The following is a 13,195-nucleotide window of genomic DNA, read 5'->3' as shown; positions in this document are numbered from 1 at the left end:
TGGAAAGAGAGGCCCATTGGACTTGCAAACTTTATATGCCCCAATATAGGGGAATGCCAGGGCCAAAAGAATGGGAATGGGTGGGTAGGTAAGTGCGGGGTGCTATGGGGGACTTTGGGATAGCATTGGAAATGTAATTGAGGAAAATATGTAATAAAAAATATTAAAAATTAAAAAAAAAGAAAAGAAGAAAGAGAAAGAATGACCAAGGGTCTTGCTGGCTTGGAGTCTAGTGATCTGCAATTTCTCTCTCAAATAAGAGGAAGGGCAATTGTGCAAGACACTAAAAGCCAGCATCTGTCCTTCAACCCTTCCACACACTGAGGCCAATGCACCTTCATATATATATATATATATATATATATATATATATATATATATACATGTATAATTAGTATAAAAACCATCACAACAACAACAACCATTTTCTATTAGTATTAGTTTTATTATAAATATTGAATGCTACACATTTCTCCCTATTAACATTTTGTTCTTTATTATTCCTGGTAATGCTAGTTCAACATGGAATTGGTAGTTAGAGCCTCTAATCTACAGAAAAAAATCACTTATTTTTCTAGCATATATTTTGTTAAGTAGTTGAAGCTAGTGATAATATAAAAGAAGTAGCAATTTAGTGTGATATATTACTTACTCTATGTTTACTTTCAACAACAAATGACCATATATGTGTTCCACATTTAAATTTAGTTTTTAAAAATTATGAACATGCTGAGATATTTCAGATTAATTTCATTCTTTCTTACTTCCTTTTGCTCCTGCCTAGCCCTCCATATACCTTTCTTTGCTGTTTTAAAATCATGGTCTCTTTTAAAATTTGTTTCAAATATAAACTTGTATATGTACATGTTTCAGATATATACATGTAAATGTATATATTTATATAGTCTTAAATATCACCTGCTTAGTCTGTATATTGTCACTCAAATGTATGTTTAAGGTTTGACCTTTTATTGGAAAACCAGTTGGTGTACTCTTGACTTTTGGCATTCATCAGCTCGCTGTCATTTCTTATGTAGGAATGAAACTTTTTGGGCTTTCCACATCCACTGTGGTGTATCTGTTGTTGTTCTTCCTGTTTACATCTTTAAAATGTGACCAACTTTGTAGAGGTGGCATTGCTTTGATAATACAAAGTTAAAATATATGGAAAAAAACTCTTGTAACATTTATGCAAATAACACATGAAAATATAGCTACTTAGAGATTGAAAATAATTATGAAAGTGGCTATATTTGAAATATATTTCAAAAATCCTACGATCCTGTAAATGTGTCCATCACCTTAGCTGATTAGAAAAAGAAAACGTTTACCATAAAAACTGATAGGCATTTGGTACATGGTAATGCAAACGCTGCTTCAGAACTGTCTATCAAAACAGAATCCTGAAATATCTTGGGTGAAATATTCTTAAGTCAAATTTATAAAAGTAGACTTTCAGTTTGGATTTCTTATACCTGTTTTTCTTAATGTACACATGGTGGCTATTATTATAATATTTAGAGGATTTTTCAGAACCTAATATTTGATATGTGTCAGATATAACAAATATCCACTGCACAAAAGGTCAAAGACAGACACACAGAAGGATAAAAATTCTTATCAAACCACCCTTACAACCCTTCATATAAATTTTCATAATACAAATATGAAATGGTGAAATTATTGAGTGGTTTTGAAACTTTGAAGTAGAACAACACTGCAATAGTGAAGAATCTAAAGAAACATGGAAGTGTTTAATGACATCATCATGTAATTGCTGTCCTTCAGTCTATTTATGGGGTGGATTGCATTTATTGATTTATAGATAATGAGCCATTCCTGAGAAGAAGCCAACTTGATTATGCTTGGTAATCTCTTTGATATGTTCTGATATTTTGTTTGCAAAACTTTTGCATGCATATTCATCAGGAATATTAGCCCATAATTTTTGTTATTATTTTATTATTTGTCTTTTCTGGCTTTAATGTAAAAGTATGGGACTTGTAAAAGGAATTTAAGAATATTCCCCCTTTTATCAATCTTATAAAGTGATGTTAGGAACACTGGTGTAGAAGGACTAGCAGAAGTCTGTGATTTATCCATGTGTTCCTGGGCTTTTTAAAAGTGGATGGTATGTATAGCTACAACTTATTGAATGTTATGAAATCATATACATTATTTAATTCATTTTGATTCATCACTGATAGATCATATCTATGAAACCTACCTATGAAAGTTCCTCCATGTCTGTTAGATTTGCCAGTGTCTTAGTTAGGGTTTTACTGCTGTGAACAGACACCATGACCAAGGCAAGTATTATAAAACACAACATTAAATTGGGGCTAGCTTACAGGTTCAGAGTTTCAGTCCATTATCATCAATGTGGGAGCATGGCAGCATCCAGGCTGTCATGGCGCAGGCAGAGCTGAGAGTTCTACGTCTTCATCCAAAGTCGGCTAGTGGAAGACTGACTTCTAGGCAACTAGGGTGAGGATCTTATGCCAACACCCACAGTGACACACCAATTCCAACCAGGTCAGTCCTATTCTAACAAGGCCACAACTCCAGATGGTGCCACTCCCTGGTCCAAGGATATACAAACCATCATAGCCAGTTTGGTAAAATATAGATTTTTAAAATATTTCTTAATGGCTCTGAATTTTTCTCAGTTTTTTGTAATGTCTTGCCTTTGGCCTCTAGTTTTGTTATCTTGAATCACCTCTCTATTTAGCTTAATTTGGCTAAAATTTGCTCAAACTTAGTAATCTTTTCATAGAACAAGCCTTTACTTTCATTGGTTTTTTTGTATTACTATTTTGATTCTATTTCCTTTTTATCAGCACTGATTCTGATTATCTCTTTCTGTCTACTGTATTGAATTTTGTTTATTCTTTGTTTTCTTAGACCTTCAGGGACATCATGAACTTTTTGTTATGAGAATATATTTGATTTACTGGATTGAAGATAGCATCTTTGTTTTTCTTGCAAATAGTGAATGTATATCTTTGTTCTACTTTCTCTGTATTACTCAGATGAATAAGAATGACACTAAAAAGTAAAATGCATACAGGTTAGATAATAAATGACACAGATGCACAATTTAAAAATATGTTGGGTATCAGTAGAATTCAAAGCAAACATAATCTGTCTCTTGATACTGGGAAGGTCATGCTCAGTAACCAAGAGGTCTGGACGTAGTTTTTGGCAGTAGGGAATAAAATGGGTTTCCATACTTACAAAGCAGAGATTTAATTATGGAAGATGGCTTTGATAAGATGTAAGGAAATGCTTTTGAAATGCAAAATAATGCATTTCTACTTTCTGAATTACCATATCTGAATTGCTACTCACTTTATTTTGACTCTAATGCATGTCCTGTACAAGTTATTAATCTACTCAACTAAACCCTGCATTAATGAGTTTAGTTTCCATTTAGACTTTAAAATTTGTATTTCATGTTGCTGTCTGATCTAACTGAGGACAAAATGCAATGCAGGTCTCTAAAATAACCTACTGTGAAAGAATTTTGTAATAATTAATCTGGAGCTACATACCTAGCCACATTCTCAAATGATATATGTGCTTACAAGTTTCCTTTCTATGGCATTCCCATTCCAATTAATCAAAAGCAATTGATCTCAAAACATTACCTTGCTATTATTTTGGAGGAAAATATTAAAATCTGGAGAGAATTGTCATCATTGAATATGTTTTTATCATAACCTGCTAATTACAACTGATTGTTCTAACTGTTGAAGGTTAGATTGAATTAGACATGGCAAAGTACAATGTATCACATCATCTATCCCAATAGGAGTGAGGTCAGTCTACTTACATCTGCAAAAATGAAAAAGAATGAGACTTGATATACTTGTTTTATCCTGTGACTTTTGTGAGGTATTGGGCTATGCAAAGACAGTCTGGTCTCCAGTAGAGCTGAGGTCTGAACCCTGGAGTGGTGATAATTCACCTAAATGGCACTGTAGGTGGTCCCTCACATCTTCTGGAACCCTGGCTCCTGTCGAAGTTACCGCCCCCTCAGTGCCCACAAGAGAAGCATGGCTAGTAGTCATTTAGGCAGTGTCCCAAGCTTCTGACATTAAGGCTAAACTCCTCCCCAGTTACCTAGCAACAGCATACCATAGGAGAGGCTTTTCTGCCCCTCCTCACTCTCTCCTCTCTTGTTCTTACTCCTCTTACTCCCCTTTCTCTCCTCTCTATCCTCTCTTCTCCTCCTCTCTCCTCTCCTCTCTCCCCTCTCCTCCTCTCTCCTCCCCCCCCTCTCTCCCTCCCTCCCACTCACTGCTTCCCACTCTAGGCTTTCTTCTCTCTCTCCTTTCCCCCTTCTCTCCTCTTGGCCATGACTGGTCTCTCTCTCTCTCTTTTACCTTTTCTCTTTCCCCCTGCCTTTCTATAACAAACTCTAAAACCATAGACTGTCTCTGCCCATCAAGGCCTGCTACACAGACTTTCACCTGCATGGGAACCTCTCTCCTTCAGTGCTCTTTCCTGCAACCCCGGGGCTACAGGGTGTCACTCCAGAGGAGGGGCTTAGTAGGGGGCTGCCCCTTGTCTACTCTCACCCCTTGTCAAGTGGGGTGAGTGGCTTAGATGCCCACTTGGGGCTGAGTGGAAAAGTCCGGCAGCTCTCCCACATTTGCCTTCCCAGAGCATAGGAGCTCTGGCCAGACATGGGCTCTTTTTCTCCCCTTCTTTCCTCACATCCCTCTGCCCTCTCTCCCATAACCCCAGGGCTACAGTGTGTGGCCCTGTGCTTTTGGGGGCTGCCCTTTGTCCACCCCCCACCCCACCCCTGGTCGAGTGGGATCAGTGGCTTAGATGCCCAGCAGGGGCCAAGTGGAAAGCGTCTGGCAGCCCTCCCACGTCTGTCTTCCCAGAACATAGGAGGAACTCTGGCTAGACTCAGGCTATCCTCCCTTCTCCCCTCTTTACTCAGCCCCAATTTAGTTCCCACAGACTTTGAGGACAAGATAGGAAAAAGATATCTATTTCTCCCAGGTAGGGTACTGATAGCATCACCCAGAGACTGTCTCATCCAAAGTAACCTTAGTTAACCAATGGATTCACTGGGTGATGTCTAAGAGAAGAGGAGTTATTTATGAGATCATGGGTGACTGAATGGCTACCTTGTCAGAAGAAACCTTTACTAAAATAAATGAAGACTAAAGAAAGCTAGTACCCTGAAGCTTTGTGCACAACCCTGACTGAGATGCTTCTCCCTAACAGTTATAACTGCTCATACAACGTTGATGATACTTGAGTCTTTATACCTTCTGGTCTCTGGAGCTGTATATTACATGGACTTTCCTATGACAGGGTGAACATCAACTCACAGCTTAGCTATACTTGTGCCAATAACAGCATTACCTCCCTGCCTCAGGATAAGAGAAAGTTAGTAGCTATGATCAGGAGATAGTACCAGCATGCACAGAAATCTATATCACATTAGAGTCCTAAGTTTTGGAAATTTCCAGGGGTTTAGTTTTTTGCTTTTGTTTCTGACACTTAATAAATTCATTACATGTACAGAAATTATGAGTATCAAGAGGAAGAACTTTGCTTCTATAGCTGTATCATGACATAGTGTTGGCATTTCCCATAGCAGAGGGGCTTGCAGTTGTAATGTTCTGCTATGTGTTTTGTTTTATAACAAGTGTTGTGGAAGTATAGAAGAACTGCAGGATTTGAAATGAGAGAAAGATTTTTTTTTAAGATTTATTTATTTATTTTATGTATAGGATTACAATGTCTTCATACCCACCAGAAGAGGGTGTCAGATTCCATTACAGGTGGTTGTGAGCTACCATGTGGTTGCTGGGAATTGAACTCAGGACCTTTGGAAGAGTAGTCAGTGCTCTTAACTGCTGTGTCATCTTTCCAGCTGAAAGAAAGATTTTTTTAAAGTGGTTATTGCATGGTAGATATTGCTTTACCACTTGCGACACTGTTTGAAAAGCCAAATGATAATGATGACATGCATATCATGCATGGTATGGAAGACAGCTCTATATTTCACTCTACTAATTACTTTCATTTATTTTCATACTAAATATATCATAAAATCAATCAAGACATTCGGTTATAACTGCTAATAGCTTTTCCTAAAATTGGAAAGCTTAGAAGAATTAAGTATATCTGACATGGCCACAGTTCCTCTGAGATGCTTAAGACTCACAACGACATCATTACATTTATAAAGCAATTCAGTGATCTCCTTTCTTCCAAAGCTGTCCCTTAACACACATAGAATTGATCCAATATGTGGCTTTTATTGTGGGATTATGATAGGCAGCTTACTTTTGTTGAATGAGGCTTGCTCCTGTGACCCAGTAGAGAACTCTACAAGGAATGGAAAAATGAGCCACGTTCTCAGAGGCAGGTGCATAATACCACAGAACCCCCAACTCCATAATTCTGTGACTACCCATCATACAGACAATGTCCCAAGTTTCTGGCATTCTGGCTAGACTCCACCCCCACAGTTACCTGATAGTCCAGCCCACTATAAAAGGAGCTGCTTGGCCCCTCCTCTCTCTCTTTAAGCTCCCACCTTTCTTACTTTCCTCTCTAGACCTCCTTCTCACTCTCTCCCTCCCCCCCCTCCAGGTGGCTATGGCCAGCCTCTCTGTCTTTCTACCTTCTCTTCTTCCCCTTGCCTTTCTACAATAAAGCTTTAATACCATAGGTTGTCTCTGCTCATCAAGGTCCGCCTTGCTTGAATGATGGGATAGGCTTTCCCTTAATGAGCCACATTTAACCTCCCACCGGAAGGCCTCCCTGCACATCAGCTATGAACTGGACCATAGACTCTCGCCCAAATTGGAACCACCCAGCGCCCCCTCTTCCCCTGACCTCTCCTCCCTTTTGCCTGGGGCTGATGAGCCTCTCCCAGGGCCCTCATTTTGTTCTCTGCTCTTCTGCTGTGTCCATAGGTGTATGGGATGCTGGAAGCTGGGAACCTATTGCCTAGGACTGCCACTTGTCGCCAAGCTGGGGTCCTCACACCTACTGCCCCACATTTTATGATTAACTTTACCCTAATACATTGGCTCAGAATTGAGAACACCAAAGTAATAATGAATTTCTAAATATCACATCCCTCCTGTTTTGAATTAATAATTGAAAAGATAATATTGGTTAGATAACACAGTTAAGGTGAAGGAGTTATTTGCTCAGGCATTGTGGTATTCAGTTTGTATTCTTATTATTTCAAAATTAAGATATATAATTAAACTGCATAAACAAACATATAACACAGTATGTCTCTATAGTTAGTGTCCCTCAGCTGTAACCCAAAATAAAATTTAAAAAGAAAGAAATAGTTGACAATGTAAATTTTGGCAAATTTTAATTAGTGAGTTGAGAGTTTGACATGATTGATATTAAGTACTTTAATATATTTGTGATTATATATATATATATATATATATATATCACATGTGCCTTTTTAATGAGAAAAACATCATCTAAGATGGTAGGAAGGTACTCCTTGATGACTCCAAAACATATGAAAATTCATCTGTTTATCTAATGAGAATATAGTTACAAAAGAGTCAATGCCTAAAATGATAGACATCCTTAAACAGGATACAAATAGGAAAATATAACCAAAAACTGGGAGAAAAAAACAAACCTTTAAAGAAAATAAAGACAGCAAAAACTGAAATGTAAAAGAAATCAATAAAACCATTCAAGATATGAAAGTGGGATAGAAGTGAAACAAAAAACCCAACAGAGGAAATTCTAGAAATAAAATTGTACAAATTCAAACAAAATCCACTGGGACAATCATCAACTGAATTCAAGATGTGGAAGAAAGAATATCTGACATTGAAGATACAACAAAAGAAATTGATACATTGATTAAAGAAAATGTTAAAAGAAAAAAACAGACAAACAAACAAAAACTAATAACTAAAACCATTCAGAAATCTGGAATGCTGTGAAGAGACAAAACCTAAGAATGATAAGTAGAGGGGTAGGAGAAGAAACCCAGCTCAAAAACACAGGAAATATTTCCAACAAAATCATAGAAGAACTTTTCCTCAGCTAAACAATAACATCCTTGTAAAGTTATAAGAACCATACAACTAATAGATTGGACCAGAAAAGAAAGTACCCTTTCTACATAATAATTAAAACAGCAAACATGCAAAACAAAGTAGTAAGTAGTAAGAGCCAGAAGAGAAAAAGTCGAAGTAACCTTTAAAGACAAACAGTATTATACTGACTTCTCAATAGACACTAAACATCAGATAGAGCTAAACAGCTGTGCTGCAGACTGTAAGTGACAACAGGTGATCAAGCCCAGAATATCAAGTCCAGCAAAACTTTAAACATCCTAGAGGCAAACAATAAGATAGTCAATGATGAACCTTAATGTAAGCAATATTTATCTACAAATACAGAAGGAAAACTCTAACCTATTTATGTTAACTATACACATACAAACATAGGGAATAATTAATCTTTGTAAGTATTTCTTTTATTTCCTCTGATGTAGGCAAGAGATGAAAGCCATATAAAAGTTTTATAAATACATGGCTTGGGTTGAGTCCAGAATTTTTCTATCCAATGACCTCTAGGCCATGGCCTAGAAGCTTCTAGCTTCTGTACCATCTAATTTTATGCAAGCCTAGATATGGAAATCGTCAGCTTCCAGCCCCTGTCTGCTAATCTAAGCCTGTAATGTTTCAACCTCTGACCCTTACTGTTGAATAAACTCAGCCTTTATCGTTCTTTTTTTCTTTTTCTTTTTCTTTCGAGACAGGGTTTCTCCGTATAGCCCTGGCTGTCCTGGAACTCATTTTGTAGACCAGGCTGGCCTCGAACTCAGAAATCTGCCTGCCTCAGCCTTTATTGTACTTTCTGAACTTAGCTTAGTCATTTCAATTCAGCTGCTTTGGCTCAAATTCCTCTCACCACTGACTAATTCAAACTGGCTTTTCTTCACTTTCAATGAATTACCATGTCTGGAAAAATTGCCTCTGAACTCTATGAACTTAACTGCATTTCCTGCACAGACTGGAGGAACCTTTTGGAACTAGACAAACTCAACCTAACTCAACTGAACTTCTCTCCCTTCCTGCACAGCTCTTAAGAAGCCTCTATTTCCTATCCTCTAGAGAACTGGATGCATCTCATCTCTTACTCACTCTGCCAAATACTTTCCCAACTCATCACCTGTATGCCCCTCAATTAGACATCAATGTTTGGGATTAGTGGTATGTCCTAAAAACTTTTCTGTATTCCAGCCAGATCACACGCACCTAGATATTAGAATGTGATCCCTTGCTAGAGGAGCAAGGTTAATATTTTAAAATTCTTCTATAAATCTTACTCCAGCAACATCAAAGGAAGGAAAACACACACACACACACACACACACACACACACACAGAGAGAGAGAGAGAGAGAGAGAGAGAGAGAGAGAGAGAGAGAGAGAATATACACACACACTCACCCAGATACCACTACTTCCACCATTTTTACCATAAACCAAAATAACAGGAATCAAAATCACTGCTCATTGATATCTCTCAGAATTAATGCTTTCAATTCCACAGTAAATGACACAGACTTAGAGAATAGATGAGAAAACAGGATCTGTCTTACTACAGCATCTCAGAAACATCATCAAAACTAGACATCACCTCAGACCAAAGTTGGGAAAAATATTTTTCAAGCAAATTCACTTAAGAATCATGATGGTATAGTGACTCTGAAGATCTAACAAAATAGACATTGAAACATAATTAGTTTAAAAATGGATTGGAAGGGCCATTTCATAAACATCAAGAAATAATAAACCAAAATGATATCTCAATCCTTAACATCTTATCATTTATACCTCAAACATAGGGTATACACATTAGTAAAAGATACATCACTAAAGCTTAAATTATACAGTGAATCTCACATATTGATAATGAGAGGTTTCAATACCATAATCTCACCAACAGACTTATCATCTGCCCAAAATAAGTAGAAATACTGGAGTTAACAGAATTATAAACCAAATGTACCTGAGGATTATCTACAGAAAATTTCACTCAGACACTATAGAATCCATCATTTCGCTGGAACTCATGGATTTTCTACAACTTGACAACATACATGGACACAAAACAAGTCTCAAATGATGAAAGAAAATTGAATAACTTCCTCCATCCTCTAAGACTACCATAAATTAAAGCAGAATATCAAGAAAAACTGGAATGACCGAAAGCTTACAAACTCGTGGAATAAAAATGAGACAAGACAGAAGCAAGGATATAAGTTAAAGACCATTTAGAATTCAAAGAAAATTAAAACATGGCATACTCAAACTTATGGAACACAAAGTAGTGCTAAGAGTCAAGTTCATTGAAGTAAGTGGGTACATTAAAAACCAAAAACCAAAACAACAACAACAAAAAAAATCTTGAAAATTTCTCATAGGAGGAACTGAACAGTGCACTTCATCATGGACTCCCTTTTCTCTCATTATTTTTTTAGTTATTAATATTTATGACAAATGCATACACACAATATATATATATATATATCTCAACATATGATGCCTGTTACACTTTGGTCCATTTTTATACTTTCAAACATCACCCCCTGTGAAAACCTCACATGCCACAAGAAGTTCTATCTTTTATTTTCCCTATCATGGAGGGTATTCCTATATTGTTGCTTAGACTGTTCTGTGTTAAATCTCTTCTGTTAAAAGTATTTGACTTTGAAATAACCTCAATTTTTAGCATGTAACTCTACTTTTCATTCATAATTCCTCCCCATGCAGCCATTTCTTTGAATGGATACTTTCTGCGTAGTGATTATCATATACAGTACCTCTCATAAGATACAGATCTTCTTTAAATAGTGGCTATTCCTGTCATTTCTTTAAAGCAAGGGCCTGTAGATCATTTTATTCTTATGTAATTTAACAGTGAAGTGGGTTTAGTGTTTTACTAAAGAATTATGGAAACTTTCTAAAACATGAATTTGTCAAGACATAACCATAGTATCCTTATGGGGAATTTTATTTTGAAACATTGTTCTCTATGAACTAGTCTAGTAGGCATACAAATTAGTACCAAGAAGTTACATCATGGAATAAATTTGAAGCACTTCCTCTAGCCACATTCACATTTTTTATAACCTTCTACATGCATAGAAAAATATATTAGAAAAGGTATTATATGCCAGTAACTTCAATTGTCTGGTCCTGCTGTGATACTTTAAAGGACATGAAGTTACAGGGCTAATAATTCTTTTATTTTCAGGTTTTAAAATCTCTTTAATCCTTTCTGGAATTAATGTTTTTACTCATTTCTTGCTCCCATCTATATTGATTCTGATTTATCATATTAAAACTTATACCTTTACAATTTATATCACACAGCACATAGCAGTGTGCTTAATAGTGATGAATGAGAAGCTAAATGAGGTTCTCATGATTCGTATAAATTCTAGTTATGAAATTCAGCTACTCAGAAAGGATAAATATTGGACTGAGAGCAGATTGCTCTTTTTGGGCCATGAATGCCTCTTATATACAATTAATAGAATAAAATGACTGTGCTGCCTGGATGTTATCTTGTACTTATGTTGCAAAAATTTGCACCAACATTATTTTATATAGTCAGTGTTAAATTTCAGAAGACCTGAAATTTCGAAATAGGCAAAATCCTTTATTATTTTTTATCACCTGAAGATTTAGATTTGATTAGTCTCAAACATTAATTAGTAAAAGTCTTACCTCGTGTTGTTGAGAAAAATGTTATAAAATTTGCAATTTATTCTTTCAAACTTTATCTTGTACATTTGAAAATGTGATGTCATTTCTTCTAGGCTTTTGATGTTGTTGAGGTTGCTCTTTTCTTTTATTTTTCAGGAGGGGTTTTTGTCCTGAAATTCTCTATATATACTTGTTTGGCCTTGAAATTGTGGAGATTCACTTGCTTTTGCTCCTCAAGTGCTGAGATCAGAGGCTTACACTACTACTGCTGGTTCTTCTAGATTTTAATAAATGTCATAGCAATTTAAAAGTAAAAACTCACTACATTGTTCTATCAAAGAACCCCCTCTGGTACTTTTATCACATGGATATTTTATAAAACATTATCATAGATCCTGTATTTCCCAAGTGTGCTTGCAAAATGTTATGAGAAACATAAAATGAGTTATAGTGTTCATAGGTAAAGTCCAGATGCCTTATATTTTTAATCTAATATTGTTATTGATAATCACAAATAACATGATTATGCCATGCATCTTGATATTCCACTTCTATTTAAAAAGATAAAAGTCACATGATAAAACATTTAATTTACAGAAATAAGCATATATAGGAAATTCTAAAACAAAATTTTCTAGTAGAATTTTTTCTATTTCTATATCTTTTTTCAAAGGAAGTGTAAAGTTATCAGATGAGCAGGAACATGGCAATAATCACAGAACCCTATGGCATTTGAAAGGATATTAATAGCAAAAACTAATAAAGCCAGGGGGTTGAAAAATATTGCTTCTTCTGAAGCCCATGAGTTTCCCTAATATAGCAGGAGTGATCATTTTCCTTTTTTCTTTAGTGGTGCAGTTCTCACAAAGTGCTTCATATTGGTACAGTAAAAACGTAAAAATGAAGACAGAAGGGGTTTCCAATGTATATTGAACAACAAAGAGTTAATCAGACAAAAACAAGCAAGAAAGCAAACAAAAAAACAGCATCCACACTTTGTTTCTGATTAGTAATTTCAGGCTGTGTATTACGCATGTGTATATGTAAGTTTCTTTGATATACTGAAGAAATAAAATTTTGGAGACGTGAAGGTCCTGGTTTGGTTTCCCATTTCACTCTTTGATTTGGTAAAATCATTAATTTGAAAATTATAAAATTTCCTGTCTCATTTAAATTACTTATCCAATCAGATAATGTGATTTTCATAAAATAGCAAACAAGTTAGATAAATTCATCTGCCAATGCATCCAATGTCTTTGAGGAAGGAAGAATAATCTATTAATTACTTTAGCAATTGGATTTACATTTCCAACTGCCAAAGCTGTTCACTGGGAAAACAATAGTGAAAGTTGCTGGCTCTGTTATATACTCTAAAGAAATCAGGGGATACAGGTGACCAAGGGTGATTCTTGTTAGTTTGTTGGTATTATTTTTAGATCCACCAAT

Source organism: Mus caroli, chromosome 1 (assembly GCF_900094665.2).
Source record: "Mus caroli chromosome 1, CAROLI_EIJ_v1.1, whole genome shotgun sequence".
Taxonomy (NCBI): Eukaryota; Metazoa; Chordata; class Mammalia; order Rodentia; family Muridae; genus Mus; species Mus caroli.
This window is presented reverse-complemented; position numbering follows the sequence as displayed.